This window comes from Sminthopsis crassicaudata, chromosome 1, assembly GCF_048593235.1.
Source record: "Sminthopsis crassicaudata isolate SCR6 chromosome 1, ASM4859323v1, whole genome shotgun sequence".
Classification (NCBI taxonomy): Eukaryota; Metazoa; Chordata; class Mammalia; order Dasyuromorphia; family Dasyuridae; genus Sminthopsis; species Sminthopsis crassicaudata.
In genome coordinates, this window is record NC_133617.1 from 489,881,824 (window position 1) to 489,906,388 (window position 24,565).

Consider the following 24,565-nt stretch of genomic DNA (forward strand, 5'->3'; position numbering starts at 1 on the left):
GAGCTTAGGAAAATGAGTCTTCCTGCTCCATGCCTGACACTCTATCCACTGTACCACCTAGCCTCCCCATTATAGATGTGAGAAACTCCAAATGCAAAGACAGAAATGAGAGACAGAACATCAGGTATGAAGAGAAAAGAGAAGGATTACTTGGTCAGATCTCAATAATGAGAAAATTGGTCTCTCAATTGGAAACACTAGTTTTTATATGTTTTAGCAAGAGTTTGAGGTAATTCTGAGAAGACATTTGGATACAAGGAAAAAAAAATGAAATGAAGCAAAGATTCAATTAGGATTTTCAATTTTAAATCCAGAATATTTTCAGGGGTCCACAGCAGTTATGATGGTGCTATTTTTATGTAAGCAGGATATATTGGGGATTCTCATAGGAATCTATGAGTCAACAGTCAATACCAGGTGAGCAATTTATCTCTTGAACTCATAGTACATGTCCTGGTCTAGAGATATTTTCTAAATTAGAGCATGAATTTTAACCTAGAGAAAAATTTTTAATAAATATTTTGGTAACTGTATTTAAATAGAATAGGTTTCTGTATTATATTTTATGCACATAAAGACATTTTTGGAGGGGGTGGGGAGGAGAGAATCCATAGGCTTTGCCAGACTGCCAAAAAGAGAGAGTCTCTATGGTCCTCAGCTGATATTAAGAATGACCTTAAAGAACTGTCAAATTCCAGTACTCCTAGATTTCCACATGTGGCCAGATCACCATGACATAAGTCATCATAGTAGGTACAGAGTCCAGGAGCAGAACAAAGATTCCTTCACCCTCCCATTCTTAGGCTCATTTTCACAGCCTTTACTATGTTAACTATCCTCTCATTCATTGTTCCTACTACCTTTCTTTCCAAGATACTGGTATTTCATAATTCCCTTTCTATCTATCTGACTGGTCTTTCTCAGGCTCCTTCACTGATTCACATTTCTCCCCCTGTTCCTCTAAAGAATGTATTCTTCTCCTTCCTCTCCCCTTCCCCAGCTTTCCTTTCCTGCCTACTTTTGTGTATTGTCTCCCTCCATTAGATTATAAATTCTTTGAGGGCAGAAATTATCTTTCCATTAGCCTGGCACATAGTAGGTGCTTTATAAATGCTCCCTGACTCCATCCTTTTCCTTTCTTCTCACATCAAATGAAATGTCAAATCTTGATGATTCGGGATCAGAACATCTCTTGCATCTCTCATTTTTCTCCCCTTTTCTCTACTTTCAGGACCACTATCCTATTTTAGGCCTCCATCATCATTCATTCACATTAAATCAACAAACATTTATTAAGTACCTTTTATGATAAAGGGATAAAAGCAAAGGCAAAAAGAATCCTGACACCCAAAACTCACTGCTGTCATTAAAAAAAAAAAAAAAAAAAAAAAATTCTCTCTCACTCTAATATCCACAGCCACCAAATAAACTTCCTGATACATAGATCTCACAACACTGGATAAAATCATCAGTGACTCCCAGCTGACCATAGGGAGCACAAAATGAAAATTATTTCCCTTAGTATTCTAGAGAATGTGAAATCTAGAAGGGATCAAAAACCATCAAGTCCAAACTTTCCATTTTACAGATAAAGAAATTGGGAAATATAGAAGCAATGTGACTTACCTGAGATCACATCATGATCTAATGGGCTCCGGCCTAGAATTCCGATGCCTTCTTTTTCGGCACAATGTTTTCCCCGCTACACTACATTTTCTATTCTATTAGTTCCTCCTCAATCTAATTCCAGCATACTTTTGCAGCTTTGCTTCATTCTATTTCCTATCAGTCAGTCAATAAACCTTTATTAAAAGCCTATGTTATGCCAAGTACTGTGCTAAGAGCTGGGAATACAAATATAAAAAAAGAAAATACAAATGTGAAAAAGTCTGCCCTCAAGACACTTACAATTTAATACAATATTCAAACAATCTACTAGCTATACCTTGATTCCATCTCATTCTCTCCCACATGTGAGTATTCACAAAGGCCAGCCTTTATACCTTGAAGATATACTCTCACTATGTGATTATTGGAATCCTTTCTAGCCATAGAGGCCCTAGCTCAAGTCCCTCTGCCTCCTGCTCCCCCAAGCTGAAAGCAATAATGATAACAATTATAATAACATTTTTAGGATGCTTTGATATTTACGAGGTGCTCTCTTTCAAAAAATCCTATGAGATAGGCAGGATAATTAGAATAGGAAAGAGTGCTCGATTTAGAATTAAGGAACCTGGCTTCTAACCCCAGCTTTGCTACTTAATACTGGTGCCATCTTAAACCAAACACCTAATTTCTCCAGCCTCAGTTTTCTTTCTTTTTAAAAAAAAGCTTTTTATTTTCAAAACATAGGCATAGATAGTTTTCAACATTTACCCTTGCAAAACTTTGTGTTCCAAATGTTTTCTTCCTCTCCTACATGACAAGTAATCCAATATATGTTAAACATGTTCAATTCTTCTATACATATTTCCACAATTATCATGCTGCACAAGAAAAATCAGATCAAAAAGAAAAAAAAATGAGAAAGAAAACAAAATGCAATCAAACAACAATAAAAAGAGTGAAAATACTATGTTGTGATCCACATTCAGTCCCCATAATTCTTTCTCTGGGTGCAGATGACTCCATCACAAGTCCATTGGAACTGCATGCTTCAATTTTCTAATCTAAAAAGTAAGTGATTAGAATAGAAGACCTTTAAATTCAGTCAACAAACATTTGTGAAGTGTTTATTATGTGCAAGGCACTGTGCTGGGGAAATAAAGAAAAGCAAAAGGCAGTCCCTGTTCTCAAAGGGTTCACATTCTAATAAGGGAGACAAGATATAAACAAATATGTTATTGTCCTTCATTTTCAAAAAAGATCAAAATGACATCACTATGTTAGAATCAAGTTACAATGTGTTCAACTGTGTCTGATTAGACCAATATGAGCTCAAAATGCTCTGCCACAGGTCAGATACAAATAGTACTTATGAACATTTGGGGTAGCTTCTTTAATTTTGCATATTTTGTGTGTTCTTTGAGCTCATTCAATTCTGCTTTGCTCATAGAGATCAGCACCTTCTCTGATGAGGGCATACTATGCTGGTGATGTAGGCAGGACAAATTGGAAATAATCACCAAAGAGAAGGCATTAATTAGCATTAAGGGAGATAAGGAAGTCCTTGTATAAGGTAAGCTTTTAGCTGAGACTTGAAGGAAGCTTGAAGGTGAGAAGGGAGAACATGAGGAATCATCAATGGAAAAGCTCAGAGTTCAGTGATGGGGGATCACAAAGTCCAATACAGCTCTGAATCTAAGTTCTTAAGAAAATTCCCATTTTGTAAAAGATGAGACTGAGGTTCAGAGATGTGGAAGTGAATTATCTAAGATCAAAGGGGCATTAAAGTATCAAAGCCAGAGATCTGATTGTACCAGGTCCAGTACTCTATTATATCATGATCCTCAAATTATCTTCTAGAATTTTGCCTAGATCTTTCTATTTTATACATACACACATTTCTATATACATATATATGTATATAAAGATGTATGTACATTGTGCATATCTGTACATACTTATATACAAATTTATACCATACATACATACAAGCCTATCTTCATACTGGGCCATTATTCTATCATTGTACACAGTTCCTAGTGAGGCTTTTGCTCTATAATTTATAGTCAGAGAGAGTTGTGCTTATGCAGAGATTAAATGACTTTTCCAGGGTCACATAGCCAGTAGCTATTAACGATGCAACATTCCAAGCCACCTCTGATCATTTATGTCATACTGCTTCTTTGCTCCTTTTATTATAATTATGAGAATATACATGCCAGATTCCCACTTGCTTCAATTCCCATACACTATCAATTCCCCAAAGACACAGATTGGATAGATTTTCATCCTTACATTCCTGGCACCCAAAATGTATTTGAAACCTAATAAGAATTCATTAAATTGAGTTGATTAATCTGAAGAACTCAGAATCTGTTCCTATCCTTGCTATTATCTGTATGATTAGCAATTTGTGGTTGTTTAGCTATTTTCTGATTGTGTCTGACTATTTTTGAACATTTGGGTTTTTTTTGGCAAAGATACTGGAATGCCATTTCCTTCTCCTGCTCATTTTACAGATGAGGAAACTAAGGCAAATTGGGTTAAGAGACTTGTCTAGGGTCACACAATTAGCAAGTATCTGAGGCCTGATTTAAACTCAGGAAGAGGAGTCTTCCTGACCTCAGGTCTGGCAATACTATAACCCCTAGCTGCCCAGTAAATTCCAGAAGATTACTGTAAATTGGCAAATTTTCCCTGTCACATGAAAAATGAATTTTAAAAGTCTCATTCAACAAGTAAATTCATTCAGTTTCTGAAACATATTTTCCAACTAACTCCTCTTGGCAGACCCTTCCAGAAGTCATTCGTCTTAAAAACAAGATTTCCAAAGAGGCCATTCTGAATTTCTTTCAAGAATTAGGCAGTCAGTTAGTAAGGCCTCTGCTAACAATGCTAGAAGCTCAGGTCATCTTTTCCATGTTATGAGTAAAAAGGATGTTGGATATGGAGTCAGAAGATATTCTGTATTCAAATAGTTTTTTCTGAATGCACAGTCCTATCTAACCCAGAATTAAAGGGCTGAAATGTTAAGGGGAAAAATATTTCTTAGAGTAAGATTTTCCCCCTAATAGAGGCAGCATGGTGTAGTGGATGAAATTTTGGCTGTAGAATCAATAAAACCCAGTGTTCAAATCCTGCCTGAGCAGCTTATTTGCTGTATGACTGAGCAAGAGTCATAATTTCTCTATTAGATTGTAAACACCTTGAGATCAGGGACTACCTTTTCTCTCTTTTTGTATCCATAATGTTTAGCACAGTGCCTGGTACAAAGTAGGTACTTAATAAATGTTTATTGATTGATTGTTTCTAAGTGCCTCAGGACCCTCTTAAGACTTATCTACTAAATCACAGGGCAGTTGACATCTGCATTGTGATCTCTGTTAGTGGAGGGAGTTCCCATGCTGGAAAGGCTTCAGCCAGGATCCAATCTTATCACAGTTAAGATTTTGGGTATAAGTTGCTCAAAGTAGAACCTAATCAGAAATTAAACCCTCTAAAACATTCTCTTACTATGCTATGGAGTTTTACTACCAGAATGATTTTATCGCTTTTTAATCTCTCTCTGTCTCTGTCTCTGTCTCTGTCTCTGTCTCTGTCTCTCTCTGTCTCTCTCTCTCTCTCTCTCTATCTATCTATCTATCTCTAACTCTGTCTCTGTATGTCTATCTCTAACTCTGTGTGTGTTTTTGTTTCTGTCTCTCTCCTCTTTTTAATATATCATATAAAAATATATGCATATATAGATACATAAATATATCATGTACATATGTATACATACAAACAAGCAGAGATGGAGAGAAACAGAAACAAATTGCATAATGTGGGAAGGGAGGTGACTTTGAAACAACTAAGTCCTGGGTTTGAATAAAATTCATTGCCTCAGCAGCAACTAACTGATGATGTGAATAGAGCATGAGCCCTGGAGTCTGAAAAACCAGAATTCAAATCCAACTGCAGACATTTACTAATTGTGTGACCCTGGGCAAGTCACTTAACCTTGATTGCCTCTCTCCCCACCCCCAAATTCATTGCCTCTATTAGAGTTTAGACTAGGTGACACTTAAGGTCCTTTCCAACTCTAAATTCTCTGAATCTTTCAATTCTACTTCTGTCATTTACTAGCTGTATGTCCACAGGTGAATCACTCACAAAATTCAGGTTCCTCATATGTTAGGATTACTAAGTGAGAACTCAGGTTGTCTGGATGGTGACAAGGTGAGAATTCAGGTTTTCTGGACAATTACAAGGTGAGAACTCAGGTTGACTTGATAGAGGGGGCAAGCTCATTGGCTGGGGTGGTTCTTCCCAGAAGCCCTTGCATTATCCCACGCCCATTCTCTGGGAGGATAAAAAGAGACAGCACTGGGCGCAGAGAGCAGATCGGCCTGGAGAAGGATAAGAGCTGGAGGAGATTCAGAGCCAGGATTCAAGAAGAAAGACTCTGCATTGCATCAGGCTTGACGGGGCTCTCTGCAGGAAGGGAAGTCACTTCTAAGGACAAGAGTTAACAGCAACTGCGTGGAGACAAAGGTTCGTTACAGGAAGAAGAATCTGTCTGAGAGATTTGAGTAGACACAGCAGATCTCTTCCCAGAGAGCGATCCAGCAGCTTCTAGAGACGACAGCTCGCTACACTCATATATAAAATAGATACCATAAATCAGGAGCTCAGACTTTTAATTCATCTATTCCTATTCCCATTTTATAAATAAGGAAATTAAGGGTTGTAGAGAACCACAGATATTGGGGAACTCTGAGAAAAGTATACTTGAAGCAAAGATACTTATAGTAGGGTATTTACTTAGTGTGATTAAATGAGATGCTGGTTCTTTAGTATACATTTACTTAGTACTTAGTATGGTGATGTAATGGTTCTCTAGTTCACACATACTTAGTGTATTGTAATGATGTAATCATACTGAGGTATTTAAGGACTGAGAGTGATGAGAGTTAGGAAAGGGGGAATTTTGGATTGGCTCAAGGATAGTCCAGTGATGGTGCAAGAGTCCCCTGTAAAGGAATTTACAGGCCTGAAAACCTAGATTGATTGTAGGGATTTGGAAGTAAAGTTTAGTTAGTAAAGTTGAGGATAGAGATAAAAGGACACCGGAATAGGTCTGGTGGGCAGAAACCCTTGACATGACTGACATAAGGATGCCATGCTTAGGACTTCTGCAAAACATGGACTCCAAAATAGCCCCTTTTATAATGGGGGCTCTTGATGATCTTGAAGGTGGGTGAAGTCCCAGGCTTCTGGTGGGTTTTTAGCCAGGATCAGCATTGAATAGAATTCAATGGGTTTAAACTGTGGGAGTTGGGAAAACCCAAGTTAGCTCAGATCTGGTGGGGGCTGGGGAAAGCCTGGATATCATTGGAATTCAAAAGGGTGCTTTTTGACCAGGATTTGTCAATCAAAAGATCCTAGCTTCTTCAGCCATGGCGGGGTTTGGAAATCAGAAAGGAATCTTAAAGGGACCTCAATCCTCATCAAGAGGCCTGGAAATAGAGACATTCCATCTTTGACCATCTTCCTGGTAGCTCTCCTGCCTCCTACAGTCCTCCACTAAGACCAAGGCAGGTTCTGAGATCCTCCAGAAAGCTAGCCCCGACATAAGAGGGTCAGCAAAGTTAAATGACTTGCCCAAGACCATTTAAATGATGAGTAGTAAAGGAAGAATTGAAACTCTGATCTTCTGATTGCAAATTCCATGTTTTTTCAGCGACTCTAAACTACCTCAGTATGATTACATCATTACAGCACACTAAGTATTTCAGTATTTTAGAGGCTTGTTGAGAAAAAATGAACATAACACAATTTTCAAACCCCATATACATGTCAAATATTCTAATATGTTACAAAACAATAATACATGAAGCAAATCTTTGTTGAAAACCTGGGAAAGACTCAATATCTCTTAGTAAGGAACATACTGGCTCTCCCTGCAGGTCTGTGCCCAGGCTGGAATGGTTTGGCTTTTTATTCTGGACAAGAATACAAGTGCTGGTTCTTTTCTGGGGACAAAGAATTGGAAATTGAGGGTATGCCCAACAATTGGGGAATGGCTGAATAAATTGTGATGTGTGGTTATGGTGGAATATTATTGTGATATAAGAAATCATGAATAGGATACTTTTGGAAAAAAATGGAAAGACTTCCATGAGCAGATGCAAAAATGAAAGTACTGTGTACAAAGTTGCAGCAGTATTTAAGAATTATCAGCTGTGAATGACATAACTATTCTCAGCAATATGATGATCCAACACAACTCTGAAGGAGTAATGATGAAAAATGCTATCCAGAGAAAAAAAATTGATGTTTGACTAAATGAAGATTGAAACATTTTTTCAACTTTTAAAAATTTTTCTTGAGGGTTCTTCTTTTTTGGTCTGTTTTCTTTCACAATATAACTATTATGTAAATGTTTTGCATGACTACACATGTATAATCCATATTGATGTGCTTGCATTCTCAATCAGGTAAAGTGGGGAGGGAGGAAAAGAATTTGCAACTCAAAGTTTTTTAAATCAATATTAAAAATTGTTTTTACATGCAACTAGGAAAAATAAAATACTAAATTAAAAAATAAACCCCCTCTGTTAAAAACAAGAAACAAACAAATAAAAGTAATACAAGTGCTGCCTTTAAATAAAGAATCTGGCAAGCAAAGTACAGTACCTTCATTATGACCAATGACAATAATTATCCAAATAGCAAATACTTGTTAGAGAATTCAGTCAAATCAGGAAAAGAAGCATTTATTAAGCACTTACTATATGCTAAACTCTGGGCATAGAATTGCAAATTCCAACCCTCACAAGACTTAGATTCTAATGAAGGAAGACATTACATAAAAGCAAGAGGAAAAATGTGTGGGAAGAAGGTGCCCCCAAGAAGTATGATAGATGGATAGAGCACGAGTCCTGAAGTCAGGAGAAAATTGAGTTCAAATTTGGCCTCAGACACTTACCACTTCTTGCTGTGTGACCCTGAGCAAGTCACTTAACCCCAATTGCAAACATAAAAAAGTATGATGGAGAGTCAGGTGTAAAATGGAATGACAGACAATATGACTAGCCTCAGAGTTTTCCTTAAAATAAAGAGTCCAATGTGATGGAATGAGACATCTGCATTCAGAAAGAGGACTTTGAGGACTGAATGTGGACCACAACATAGTATTTTTCACCTTTTTTGTTCTTGTTTGCTTGCTTTTTTCCTTTCTCATTTTTTCCCTTTTTGATCAGATTTTTCTTGTGCAGTGTGATAAATTTGTAAATATGTTTTAAAAGACTTGTACATGTTTAACCTTTTATTGGTTTACTTGCTTTATTAGGGGAGGAGGGTGGAGGAGAAGGGAAGAAAAATTTTGATCACAAGGTTTTGCAAGGTGAATGTTGAAAACTATTTTTGCATGCATTTTGAAAATAAAAAGCTATTATTAAAAAATAAAATAAAGAGTCTGGGAATAACCAGCCATTTAGGGGAAAGGGTCATGGGGACAGAGTCTATCTCCCAAGAGAGAAATCCAGGGATGGGATAAGTTTCCAGGAATAAGGAGACTTATGTGACATGATAGAAAAAGTCTGAGGATGTCAGGAGAAGAGACTGAGGAAGAATGAAGTCATATATTTTTTCTCCAGATTGAGTGCTAGTCAAAGACTGGGATTTGAAGATACTGGATATCTGAAAGAAATGACTTGATGCACATGCCAATTACTCATTCATCTAGATGTTCCAAATACAATTTCTATACAGATAGACTCTTAAAAAAAAGAAAAGAAAAGAAAAGAAAGAAATTATTTGAACCATTTAATTGAAAAACAAGCATCTATTAAGTACCCATCCTATGCCAGATATTGTACTAGATGTTGGTCTTTATTCTCTCAGTCATTTGCAAAAATATCTTCACTGAGAGAGTTTAGCTGAGATTTGAAGGAAGCCAGGAAACATATTTGAGAAGGAATGACATTCCAGACATAAAGTACAACTAGAGGAAATATTTGGAGTAGAGAGATGGAGAGTTTTGTCTAGCAACAGCAAAGGAATCAATGTCACTAAATTGAGGTGAGTGGGAAGAAAATTGGAGAGAGTTATGGTGGGAAGGAACTAAATTTGTCTAGAGTCTCATAAGGATTAATAAGTGTAGCATTTGAATTCATATCTCCCCCAGCTTAGAGATGGTCTCCCTAGCCATTAAGACTCTACTAAGTCTTTGTTAGCTCCTACTAAGTCCTTCTTGGGAAAAAAAAAAATTCACTGAGTTAAGATTTAAGTTGTGTCCTCAGCCATAAGAGAAAGAATATTCAGGAATAACATCTGAATAGCATCTGTATCTTTTGCAATAATTCTATATCACAGGATGTCCTTTATTCAAAGGACTCAACTATTAAATCCCTACCTGAGTTTAATTCTAGGGGCAAAAAATTGTCTCAGAGAAATTTGTCTGCTTTCTTTTGTTAGAAAACAAAAACTGAGAAAGCCATCATGTTTCCCTTTTTCCTTAGCTGCCAGGAAGTTTAGAGCCAAATTTGGTGCCCAGTTCTCAAAAACCTGACTCCTTTCCCATGTTTCCCTGAAGATGGAATTTTCCTTTCTTTTTTCCCTCTTTTTGCATTATTTTAAATTTTGATCCCATTAGGAAATCTTTTGGAAGTAAGGTTATAAAGTATTTTTTTTTAATTCTCAATAGTATTTCATTTTTCAATCACACGTAAAGTTAGTTTTCAATATTCATTTTTGTAACATTTTGAGTTTCAATTTTTTTCTCTCTCCCTTCCTTATCTTCCCTCCTCTCCAAGACATCAAGCAATCTGATAGAGGTTATATATGTACAATCATTTTAAGCATATTTTCATATTAGTAATTTTATGAAAGAAAAATCAGAACAAAAGATGAAAACCACGAGAAAGAAAAAACAAACAAACAAAAAGGAAGATGAAAATAGCATGCTTTGATTCACATTACAGTCTCCTTAGGTCTTTCTCTGGATGCAGATAGTATTTTCCTTGCCAAGTCTCACATAGTATTTTTAAGGTTTACAAAGCACTTTCACCATAACAACTCAGTGAGAAAAGCAGTCTAATATTTATTTATTTATTTTTACAGATCAGTAAACAAACTCAATTAAGTTATTTCAATATAGTTTAACAAACATTTATTAGGCACCTACTATATGCAAAGCATTGACTGTCTCAAATGTTAGGAATGAAAGTACAATAATGTCACAGTCCCTTCTCTCAAAGAGCTTATACTTTAGTTTTGATTTATTTGTTTGTTTGTTTAATAATTTTCTTCAGTTACATTTAAAATGATTTTTTTACATTTGATTTTAAATTTTTTGAGTTCTAAATTCTTTACCTTATCCCCACCCACAATTAAGAAACTACATGTGAAGTTATACAAGACATAGCCATAAAAGACATATTGTGAAAAAAAAGACATAGATGTTCCACTCTGATGAAAATAAAAACCCTCAAGATAAATAAAGTTTAAAAAAAAAGAGATAGAGAGAAAGAATGCTTTAATCTATATTCAGACACAGTCAGTTCCTTCTCTGGGTATGGATAAAATTTTTTATGATAAATCCTTCAGAACAGTTGTGGATCATTACTGCTAAGAATACCAGTCATTTACAGCCAGTAATCCCAGAGCATTGCTATTACTTTGTATATAGTACATATCACTTTGCCTGACTTCATGGAAAATTTTCCAGATTTTTTTTTTTCTGAGAGCATCCTGCACATCATTTCCCATATAACAATAATATTCTATTACAAACACATACCACACTTTATTAAGTCATTCCTCAACTGATGGGCATTCCCACAGTTTCCAATTTTTTTGCCCTGAGAAGAGAGGTGCTATGAATATTTTGTACATATAGATCATCTTCCCTTTTTAAAAATCTTTTTTGATCAAACAATATATATGAATTTATAGCCTTTTGGACATAGATCATTCATTAATTGGTGCATGGCTCTTATTTTTTTTTTAATTTGATTCGGTTCCCTCTGTGTTTGAGAAATGAGGCCTTATCAGAAAAACTTACTTCAAAATAAAGAGCTTATGCTTTTTTAATGAAATATACCATATACGCAGATAAGCAAATAGAATTTTAAAAGTTAGATTGCATGGGGAAAGGTGAGCTACAAGAAATTAAAGGTTTAAGAAGAAGAGAAAGTCTACATTGTGAGCCATAAATTTGAGCACTAAGGAGTTGTGTTGAGTTAGAAAATTCTGCTTTATGGTCACCAGCTAGTGACTGTCTTTGGCTCAGGACTAAAGAGTAGAGTTGCTCTGAAAGAAGTCTAATCTTGAGGTGAGTCAGAAAATGGGAGGCTCTTAATTTTACTTCCTATTTATCTGCATAGGATGCTCACAAGGTAGGTGAGGAAGTCCTATTGTTTCATTCAATTAATCTAACATTTGGCTCACAAAATTATAAATTAAGGCATGGAAATGTAAGAGCTAAATATAGTCCACTCATCTCGTTCAATTGGGGAACCTGAAACTAAGAAAAATTAAATCACTTGTCCAAAATCACAAATGGAATAAGTATCATAGGTGAGAGTTGAATCCAAACACAGATGAGGCTTATAAACAATGTTATTTTTCCATTGCATATTTGCATGTTCCAGAGGTGGTCTGACCAGGGCAAAACAAAGGGGGCTCATAATCAGGGGAAGGGGGGAAAGAAGGGTTGGGGAATCTTCTGCCAGCTAACTTCCTAACTTTCTCTCTCCCTCCTTCTTGATCAACATTTAATCTATATGGGAAAATTTCTATGTATACATACATACATATATACACACACACACAATAGTCTATAAAGGAAGAAAACAAAGATAGATAAATAGATAGGTAGATATGTGTATAATAATAATAATAATAATAACAATGATACAATCTATCTCAGGGATGCTGGGAGGACCAAATGAGGTAATATTTGCAAAAATTGTAGTAAAGTCCCTGGCACACAATAGATACTTACTAAATACTTGTTTCCTCACTCCTTTTCAAAAAACCAAATGTCACTATAAGGAACTCTAATGGACATCCACATCTATGCTGAAGGAGTATTCTGTGAGGGATACTTTGCTAAACATTACACTTTCAGAAAGTGAAAATGCTAATGGTCGGTGTCTGTATGAATCAGCAAGTGAAAAAAGTAATTTTATCCAAAGAGGAGAAAAGAGAAGGGATCACACCTAATCCTCTCATCAGTCTAGATTCATGTGTTTGTTCAGCTTAGGTTTGTTTTGGAATTGACTTAGTCCTATCTAACTCTTAGTAACCCCCTTTGGGGTTTTCTTGGTAAAGATGCTAGAGCAATTTGCTATTTTCTTCTCATTTTACAGATGAGAAAACTGAGATAAATAGGGTGAAGTGACTTGCCCAGGGTGGCACAGCTAATAAGTCTGAGGCCATTTTTGAACCCAGAAAAATGAGTCTTCCTGACTCCAGATCTGGCATGCTCTCCACTATACCCTCTAGCTTCCTCCCCCCCTCCAGGTTGAGGTGAGACCAAATTGGGGGTTCTGGTTATATCTAGAAGAGAGAAGAGAAAGGGCAGTTTTCCATCAGAAAAACAAAGATTGGGAAAATAGGGTTCAATTTTTGTCCCTTCAGAATTTTTGTTACAATGGACCATGGAATTTTTGTAACTAATATATTACAGGGAAGAAGTTAATCTGGAAAACAGTTTGACCTATTTTACTGTTACTTAGCTTCTAGACTTGAAAGCTCCACATTGTATCCAGGTTTCTTAGTCCAAGTAATTGCTCATCATGACCAATCAGTCATCAAGTATTAATTAAATGATTTCTATTTGCCTAACACTGGGATAGACACTGAGGAGATAATACAACATAGTGAAAAGATATTTAATTTAATTTAATCTATTCTATCAATCAGCAAGCATTTGTTAAATACTACCGTGCACTAAACACTGTGATAGGCACTGGGAATACAAAGAGAAATCACATAGTCCTTGTCCTCAAGAAACTTATAGAGGAATACAACAAGTACACACATACCACACACCCATTCCCCCCACACACATACCCCTATATGGAATAAATATGCTATATATGGTATATGTACATTTTATAAAGAAAGACAACAAAGTATATATATATATATATATATATATACATATATGTATGTATATATATGCATATATATGTGAGTATATACATGCCATATATATACATATGTACACATAAGTATACACAAGTATATATGTATTTATAGATATACAAACATGCTTATGTGTATTTGTTGTCTTCCTCTATAGAATATGTGAGTATGCATAGAATATAATTGCATATGTTGTATATATCTATATCTATATATATGTATAGATATAGATACACACACACACACACACACACACACACACACACACACTTTTTTCTCATCAAAATTAAATTCTGGTCAGAAAAGAAGGACAAATAGTGAAAATCAGCATCGCTGCCAGAAGTTTGTTTTTGTTTTGTTTTTTTTCTCATGACTATGGGCCCTCTTCATCTTGCCCTGATCAGGCCACATCTGGAGTATGCAGATATACACTGGAAAAATAAGTGTTTATAAGCCACATTTATGTCTTATGCAAGACAGAATTGGGAAAATATTGCAGTCTATATTCAGATCAACATAAGCAGCACTTTTTTTTCAGTATGGAAATAGGCTTAATTTCCTCTATTTTGCTCCAACATTCCCCTGACTGCCCTTTTATCCCAGAAGTATTCCATACGCCCAGACCCTGCCAGACCGGCATTTATGGTTTCCAGCAACATATGCCAGGTCCCAAAGAGTTTTGTTGCCAAATGAGTTTGGAAAACGTTTGAATAAAGCTACGCCAAGCAGCAGGGAAAGAAATCTTTCTGCCAGTTAGCTACTTACTGTTAAGGGTGGTCACTGATCATGGCAGCTGAATTCTTTTCCTAATGTCTTTTATCTACCACAGGCAATGTGGCAGAGTGAATAGACTCTGAGCCTTAGAGTCAGATTCTGCTTCTGATACACACTAGCTATGTGATTTTTGTTATTGTTGTTTAGTCATTTTCAGTTTTGTCTGACTCTTTGTGACCCCATTGGGGCTTTTCTTAGAAAAAAATACTGACGTGGTTTGCCATTTCCTTTTTCAACTCATTTTTAAGATGAGGAAACTAAGGCAGTCACACAAGCGTTTGAGGCTGAATTTGAACTCAAATCTTTCTTTTCTAACACTGTGCCACCTAATTTCCCAGCTGTGTGACAACTATTGGCAAATCATTAAACCTTTCATTGCCCCTCAGGCAATTGCATATGACTTGAGGTTACAGAAGACTCCTTAGTTTATATATGTTGGCAGAAGTTTCCATACTGAGATTTCCCTATAACAATGAAAATAATAAGTCCAGATCAAAAAGTGTATATATAATTTCAAGTACTGAACACATCATTTATGTACTTATTGGACAATATAAGCCATTCAGAACACAGCTGCAAGAGTCAGAGAGAATGCAAAAGCACTTGGAGCAACTGTAATAGGTGTCATAAAAATCATGCATTAAACCACAAGCTGTTTGTTCCCTCTGGTTCACTCAGAGCCTATTTACTTTTATTTTACATACAATTCTCTAGCCCTTCCTTTGTTATTCAGTGTCTACAATGATTAGGAGAAATCATAGAACATAGGGCTTATTGTAAGAAAGCTTTAATGATGGAAGAAGATTTTGAGGTCATCTGGTTTGTCTCACTTAATAGTAAAGGAAACTGACTTCCAATGAGATTAAGTAATTTGTCCAAGGTAATATTTTTCCTTTTTTATTACAGCTTTTTATTTTCAAAACGTATGCATGGATAATTTTTCAATATTGATGCTTGCAATTTTTCCCTCTCTTCTCCTCACTCCCTCCCCTAGATGGCAAGTAGTCCAATATATGTTAAACATGATAAAAAATATAATCAAATACAATCTATGTATACATATTTCTACAATTGTCATGCTGCACAAGAAAAATTGAATCAAAAAAGAAAAAATGAGAAAGAAAACAAAATGCAAGCAAACAACAAAAAGAGTGAAAATGTTTTTGTTTTCAAATCCACATTCAGTCCCACAGTTCTCTCTCTGGGTGTAGATGGCTTTCTCTTTTACAAGTCTATTGGAACTGGCCTCAATCATCTCACTGTTGAAAAGAATCAGAATTGATCTTCATATAATCTTCTTGTTGCCATATATAATGATCTCCTGGTTTTATTCACTTCACTTAGCATCAGTTTATCTAAGTCTCTCCGGGCCTTTCTGAAATCAACCTGCTCAGCTTCCAGTTTCTTGCCACTAGAAAAAGGGCTGCCACAAACATTTTTGTATATGTGGGACCTAATCTCTCTTTTATGATCTCTTTGGGATATAAACCCAATAGAAACATTGCTGGATCAAAAGGTAGTCACATTTTGGAAGCCCTTTGGGCATAACTCCAAATTATTTTCCAGAATGTTTGGATCAGTTCATAGCTCCACCAACAATGTATTATTGCCCCAGTTTTTTTACATCCCCTCCAACATTTGTCATCCTAGCCAATCTGAGAGATATGTAGTAGTACCTCAAAGTTTTCTTAATTTGCATTTCCCTGATCATTAGTGATTTAGAGTACCTTTTCATATGACTAGAAATGATTTTAATTTCTTCATCTGAAAATTGTTCATATCCTTTGACCATTTATCAATTGGTGAATGTCTTGAATTTTTATAAAATTGACTCAATTCTCTATATATTTTAGAAATGAGGCCTTTATCAGAACCCTTGAATGTAAAAATTTTTTCCTAGTTTATTGTCTCCCTTCTAATCTTGTCTGCATTTGTTTTGTTTGTACAAAACCTTTTTAACTTAATATAACCAAAATTATCTATTTTGTGTTCAGTAATATACTCCAGTTCTTCTTTATACATAGATTTCTTCCTTCTCCACATATCTGAGAGATAAACTATATTTGCTTAATGTATGTCTAGATCTTGAACCCATTTTGACCTTACCTTGGTATTTGGTGTTAGATGTAGGTCAATATCTAGTTTCTGCCCAATTAATGTCCAATTTTCCCAGCAATTTTTGTCAAATAATGAGTTCTTACCCAAAAGTTGGGAATTTGGGGTTTGTCCAACACTAAATTACTATAGTCATTGGCTATTTTGTCCTGTGAACCTAACCTACTCCACTGAAGAACTACTCTATTTTTTAGCCAGTATCAAATGGTTTTGATGATTGTTACTTTATAATATAGTTTTAGGCCTGGCATAACTAGGTTACCTTCATTTGCATTTTTTTTCATTAACTCCTTTGAAATTCTTAATCTTTTGTTGTTCCAGATGAACTTTGTTATTGTTTTTTCTAGATCTGTAAAATAATTTGTAGGGAATTTGATTGTTATGGCTCTGAATAAGTAGATTAATTTAGGTAGTATTGTCTTTTTATTATATCACTCAATCTACCCATGAGCACTTGATATTTTTCCAATTGAATAGACCTGACTTTGTGTAGAAGGTATTTTGTGGTTGTGTTCATACAGCTCCTGATTTTGACTTGGCAGAGAGACTCTCAAATATTTTATATTATCAACAGTTATTTTAAATGGAATTTCTCTTTGTAGCTCTTGCTGTTGGACTTTATTGGTAATATACAAAAATGCTGATGATTTATGTGGATTTATTTTGTATCCTGCTACTTTAATAAAGTTGTGAATTGTTTCTAGTAGTTTTTTAATTGATTCTCTTGGGTTCTCTAAGTATCAAGGTAATATATTCAATAAATAATTGAGGCAGGATCTGAACTCAGGACCTCTGTCTCCAAGTTCAGGAAACTCAGCCCATCTTTTATACAACTCTATGACACTGATGGACCTTCTAGCACTCCATTCTCATAATTCCTTTGACTGACCAACTTCTTTGAGGATAGTGATTCCAAACTGCTCCATTTCTATCTTAAACCCTGAAATGTCTCTTTATCTATTCCATAAAGTAACAAGAGACTCTGTCAAATTACTAAGATCTAAGAAAATATACTCTTGTATATAATACTCACTGTAACGCTAGGCAAATCCTTAACTCCAATCACCTCGCCAAAAATAAAATAAAATAAATAATGAAAGATATAATTTCCCCCTTCTATTTACACAGCATAAAACATTTGTGACATACTTCTCCTTTGCTGACTTCTGTAGTATTGCTCTCTCTTGGTATTCTTACCTCTTTCTTTTATCACTGCTCTTGCCTGCTTTGTTGCTTTCTTGATCTCTTCCCATTTCCCACTCTTATAGTAGAATTTTTCCCCCCTGAGGCTGGGGTTAAGTGACTTGCCCAGGGTCACACAGCTAGGAAGTGTTAAGTGTCTGAGACCATATTTGAACTCAGGTCCTCCTGAATTCAGGGCTGGTGCTATATCCACTGTGCCACCTAGCTGCCCCGTCTCTTATAGTAGAATTTTATAGAGATTAGGAACTTTTTTAGACACCATTTACTCAGATCTATGAACTTGTTTCTTAATATTTTGAGTCAAATCAAATTAGCAAGAATTCACTAAGCACCTGCTATGTGATAATTATTTCAATAGAAGTTACTTCCTTTGTAATCCTAAGTAATGTATTTTATGTTTTTAAAAACTTATTTTGACAAGGGATCCACAGGCATCATGAGATTGCTAAAAGAGTCTGACAAACAAAAATGCTAAGGAACCTTAACATAATCCAATTCCTTAATTTCATAATTGAGGAAACTGGGAGCCATAAAGGTTGTTACCTGCTTAGGATGATATGGATGCAGGGGGTAATACCAAAATTTAAACCCATGTCCTCTGACTCTAAATCCAGTGTATTTTCCATCCACTGCACAACACTGCTCTTTACCTTAAATCTGAGTGAACCTCATGATTTTATGACTGACTGTCTTGTTCTTCCCCTATTTTAAGTGCTCTCTCCCTTGATAATTACTTCTCTTAGATAAATTTAATCATCACTTCCATGCTTATGATTCTCAAATCTCTATTTCTATGTCCAACCTCTGCCCAGAACTATAGTTCCATATCTCCCACCACCAGTGGATAATTCTATTTGAAGATCCTGCCATCAAGTTTACTATGTTCTAAATTAAACTAATCCTTTTCCCCAAAAACCTTCCCCTTCTGCATACTTCTCCATTTCTGCTGGTGGAATTTCTACCCTTCAAATCACTAAAGCTTGAAACTTTAAAATTGTATTTGAGTCTTCTCTCCTATGACCCAACATATCCAATTAGTCACCAAGCACTGTAATTCTATATCAGTTCCTTTCCAGCAACAACCACTTTAGATTCTCATTTCTTCTTGCCTTTCCCACATCAATAGCCTTCTCAACTTTTCTGCCTTTTCCAATCCACCATCCACTCTGATGCCTGAGTAATTTTATGAACATAGAACCCATCACTTCAGTCCTATATTAAGAAAACCTTCAAAAGTTTTCCACTGCTTACTAAATCTAGTACAAATTTCTGGTCCTGACCTTTAATGTCCTTCACAACCTGATTAGAATCTACCTATTTTTTAGTTCTTCTGTAAGAATTTCCTGCTGATTTCACAATCTTATTCATATATATTTTGTGTGGTATTTAGTTACTTATGTATTATCTTCCTCACTGATATGTTAGTTGCATGGAATCAGGGACTGTGTTTACTTTTCTTTGTTAAGCCAACACTCAGCACAGTGCCTGGAAAATAGTGACTGTTTAATAATTTTTTGTATTACTTGGCTGAATGATGCTCCCTTTTTTTGTAATTCAAGTCAAACTAGGCTATTCTCCATCCCCCATTCTTATCCTGCTCTTTCCCATTTTTGTGGTTTTGTTCATTGCTGTGCATGGCTAGAATGTACTCTTTTTGGCTTCTATCTCTTTGAAGTCTTCCTTCAAGGTTCAACTCAGATACTCTTTCCACACTTTTTTCATGTCCATCCTCAACTTCCAATTGAAAGTGGTTTCTCCCTCCTCAAATTACCAAATTACCAATTTTGCACTGATCACATTTACCCCCAAATCAATTATCTTTATATGTGTCATTTCCCCCATTAGACTATATCAGTTTTAGAGAAGAGTCAACATCAAATTTATGTCTTAGCACAGTATGTCTAACATCAGGGGCACCAACAATCCCCACCTAAACACACACACACACACACACACACACACACACACACACTTTTGTACAATTTTCTTTAACATGTTTAGCAAAAAGATTCTTGGACTTAAAGTCAAAAAATTTGGTGCTACAAGAATTGGAAAAGAAGTGGATGCTCCTCAAATAGGGAATATCTGAACAAGTAGTGGTACATGAAGATAATGGAATATTATTGTTCTATAAAAAATGACGATTTTAGGAAGACCGGCTAAGATTTACATGAACTGATGCTGAGCAAAACAAACAGAACCAGGAATACATTGTACATTATAACAGCAAGAATGCCTGATGATCAATTGTGAAAGGCTTGCTTCTTCTCAATAGTTCAATGACCAAAAGCAAACCCAATAGACTTTGGAAAGAAAATGCTATCTGCATTTAGAAAAAACAAAACAAAACAAAACAAAACTAAGGAGACTGAATGCAAAGCAATACATATTACATCCATTTCTTTTTTGTTTTATTTTTATCTCTCCCATGGTTTTTTCCTTTTGCTCTGATTTTTCTATTCCAACATAATTAATAAAATAATATATATTTAAAAAATTTTTTTAATTTGGTGCTATTTGCCTGGATCGTAGAATGTTAGAAAGAACCCTAGAATTCATCTAGGAAATTTTAGAGATGATTAAGGGAACTACAAAGACGTGAATGACTTGCCTAAAGGAACATGCATACTTAGTAGCAAGGCTAGAATTTGAATGGAGTTCCTCTGATCCTAGATGCAATGCTTTCTGCTAAACTACTTCATAAGATTATTGTGAGAAACATGCTTTGTAAACTTGAAAGACCTATTAAAATGTCGATTACTATTAAGATTATAAAAGCTTGTGAAAGAAACCAGTAATGGGCAAACAAGTATGAACAGATAGAGTCAGCCAATGGTGAAAGAGGTTAGGGAAAGATTCTTAAAGGAGTTCCTATACTTGACTTAAGCCTTGAAGGAAACTAGACATTCTAAGAAGTGAAGGTTAGGAGGGAGGATATCACAGATATGGAATACTGCCTGAGCATGAAATAAGGAAATGAAATTTTATACATGATGAACATCTAAAAAAGCAACAGAGGGCAGCTAGTAGATATAGCATCGGCCCTGAAGTTAGGAGGACCTGAGTTCAAATCCAGATTCAGACACTTAATACTTCCTAGCTGGGTGATCCTGGGCAAGTCACTTAATCCCAATTGCCTCAGTTAAGAAAGTCAATAGAACAATAGAAGGTCTTAGATAAGAAGTATTGAGAAAAGTTAAGAGAAAGAAGGCTATTGATGGAAAGAAGATCTGATTCAGCACAGGGAATGAACCCAGAAGGATAAGGTCATATGTTTATAGCATCATTCAGTTATAAAGCAAATCAACAAGTATTCAATACTTTAGCACTTTTGGAATGTAGGTAGCCAGGTCACTTGTTATTTGTCCTCCATTCTCAAAGAAAACTATGACATCAGGAAGATGATGTCATGACTTGCAAGTGGATTGGATAGAAATGAGAGAGGGTTGTGCAAAGTCACCAGCCTCACTCTCTTGTCTGAAGCCACCTGAATCTAGAGGCAATATATAATCAGGCTATCTGGAGATGGTCCCAGGTAGCTAGGTTGTACAATGGAGAAGATATATCAGGAATATCATAGATCAGGAAAACATGAATTTGAATTCTATCTCAGACACTTTTTAACTGTGTGATAAGGTACAAATCACTTCTCTGACTCTAACATGAGTCCCCTTATCTGTAAAATCAGGATAATAAAAACCCCTATCCTTAAAAAGATGTTTTGAGGATGATGAGTTAACATATGCAAAGAGCTCTGCAAACCTTGGAATGCTACATATATATTAGTTAGGTATAATCTCCTTAAGGTAAATCAAAATCTCTCCACATTTAAAAAAATAATCAATGCAACTATCATTGCACTATTTTTTTTTTAAGTTAAGGGAAGTCAGCATCAGAGAATTTAAGTGTCTAAGAGGTAAAAACAAAAACAAAAACAAAAACAAAAACAAACAAAAAAAAAACCTGGAACTGGAATCCATATCTGCAAAAGGCAGCTATGTATGTGATAAGAGTTTTCTAAATAACATGGCATGTCCCTAGAGGGAACATGAAGCTGTCTTGGAAAATGGGCTGGGGAGAGATATAAAATAGTGGTCAAAGTACTGGATATATTTTAGTACAATTCTTACATAAAGACATCCAGTTGTTTTTCTTTCTTTTTTTTTTCTTTTTTTCTTTTTCTGAGGCTGAGGTTAAGTGACTTGCCCAGGATCAAACAGCTAGTAAGTGTTAAGTGTCTGAGATCAGATTTGAACTCAGGTCCTCCTGAATTCAGGGCTGGTGCTCTATCCACTGCACCACCTAGCTGCCCCCAATTGTTTTTCAATAGAACAAAATTTAAAGCAAAGTAAACAAAGGCAAGACTAACAGGATAAATTCTCTCCAACTAATAATAAATGCAGAGCAGCAATTATTTACTATCATATGTACATATGACATCAAATTTGATTCAGCATTCTGGAAGCATCAGTTGATGTAGGCTCATGACCCAGAGGAATTGTATTGTTGAATGCCTTCTGCATTTGAATGAAAGTGTGTATAACTCAAAGTTTGATAACTTTTCTTTGAAAGTTAAAAAAAAAATCCAAATGTTATTTCCAACACTATCATTTTGGTAAATATAATATAATAAATGGATCTTTAAAAAAATGCAATTTTAAAAATTTGAAGTAACCCAAGAATTATTATAGGTAATTTGTAAGATAGAGGTTTTGGACTGGATGGCCTTTAAAATTCCTTTTAGTTCTCAAATACTACCATACTGTAGATATAAAATATGTCCTTCAGATTAAAAAATAACAAGAGGAAAACCTCCAGAACCTTGGACAGCTCCTCCATGAAAGATTTATGAGGAGACTTGGATGGTCATATTAAAATTGTTAGTATCACCTTAATAAAACACATGAAATTACTGAAATTGAATTTCCAAAAAAAAAAAAAAAACCAACAAAACCAAACAAACCCCAAAACAAAAACCCAATAATGCATTAAAACAGCAAAATAAGTGCCTGGAGAAGAGCAAAACAATTGCAAGGTAATTTGTGATTCATAAGCCTTTATAATTTACCATCCAACTTCCCTCAGGCTAGCACAAAATGTATAGATTTAGTCAACTAATACATTTATTCAATATTCCTGTCTCTGGCTGCATCACTGTGGTCATTTTTATACTATTAACTTCCAACCTTTCCTATTCCTTTGAATACCATCTGAAATCCTGGATTCATTCTTTGTTTTCCAATTTTTTCCCCAAAAGAAAGTCTACAAAGTATTGGTTTAATTTTTTCTCACCACCCCACTCCCTGCCCATTCTTCCTTCCTTCCATCTGTTTTAATGGAGGGAGTACACATTCAGGGAGAAATTTTTCTGAAAAAAAAATTTCTATTACTGGAGTTTGGGGGTGGAGAAGGAGCTGAGTCAGGGAGCACAGCTGGAACTTAGGGGGTAGAGAGATGAATAAATACTGTGATGAGGAGATTAGTATTAAAGCAGGTATAGTAAAGAAATTGACAATGCAGGCAGCCTATTTTAGTTTCAGATTGTCTCCAGTGGCAGGACTAAGACTAATAAGTAGAAGTTCCAGGAAGGCAGCTTTTGGCTCAATGTAAGGAGGAAATTTCTGACAATTAAAGCTGTCCTACAAAACAGAAAGGATGGCCTGATGACATAATGAATTCTTCTTCCCTAAAAATTTCCAAGTAGAGTATGAATGGCCACTTGTCCAGAATGTTATGCAGGTTATTAATGCTTCAGGTAGGAGGCCAAATTAAATGACCCAAATTCCTTTCCAAGTTTCTAATCACTGTAATGAGGACACATTGGAGCACAATAATCATATACTTACTCAATGCTGAGATGATATTCTTCCATGTCTAGAAAGCATTTCTTCCTCTTTTCTAACTTTTAGATCCTGTACTTTTCTTCAAGACTCGTTTACCTTCCTACCATCTCCTCTTTGAGACTTTCCTCCCAGATATTAAGATTCTATCGTTTAAATATTCTCAGAACACTTCATTTAATCTCTCTATCTGCCCTTTTCACTGCTTACTTTGTGTTACACTTATCTCTTATCTTTCTTATACTTATCTTCTAGACCTTTAGTAAAATGTGGGCCTCTTGAGAATAGAAAATGTTTTACCTTAGTCTTTGTATCCTATTATACCTGTCTCTGCCTATTATAGCTTTTTTTATGTCTATCTAGATATAGGTTTGAAGTAGAAAGTGAAGTTAAAAAGGAAAGAATACTTTACTTCCTCTGGTCTACCTTTGGAATATAATCATTGCTAGCTATGTTCAGTTATATCTTTTCCTCTCACACTAGCCACTTACTTCCTAGCCACGATTCTTCTGACTTCACACATGTGAAAAGTTTTCTGTGTGCATTCTTGGGCAGGAGTGACAGAAGAAAGAATAAATTAAGTACATATCCCAGTAGTTTAACCTTGGCTTCAAGAGAAAAAAATGGCATTTTGATTCATTTTTAGTCTAGGTAAAAACAAACAAACAACAACAACAACAAAGGCAAGATCTAGTTTAGTTCTTCCTTTTGTGAAATTTATTTTTAAAAATTACTAATCAATTAAATTATTATAAAAGAATTACTTTTTCTCAGTTTGACTCAGCTTCCTTCCAGGAGAAAGCCGAGAACTTTTGGATCATGGTTTAAATCTTAACTTTTTCTATATATCTGTACACCAATGATCAGTTTCTCCTTGCAACAGCTCATCT

At 35.3% G+C, this 24,565-nt stretch overlaps 1 protein-coding gene across 1 annotated transcript in view; it reads right to left on the minus strand.

Annotated features, from left to right (window-relative positions):
- Positions 1–24,565, minus strand: part of GABBR2 (gamma-aminobutyric acid type B receptor subunit 2) — an 802,190-nt gene that overhangs the window by 765,903 nt on the left and 11,722 nt on the right.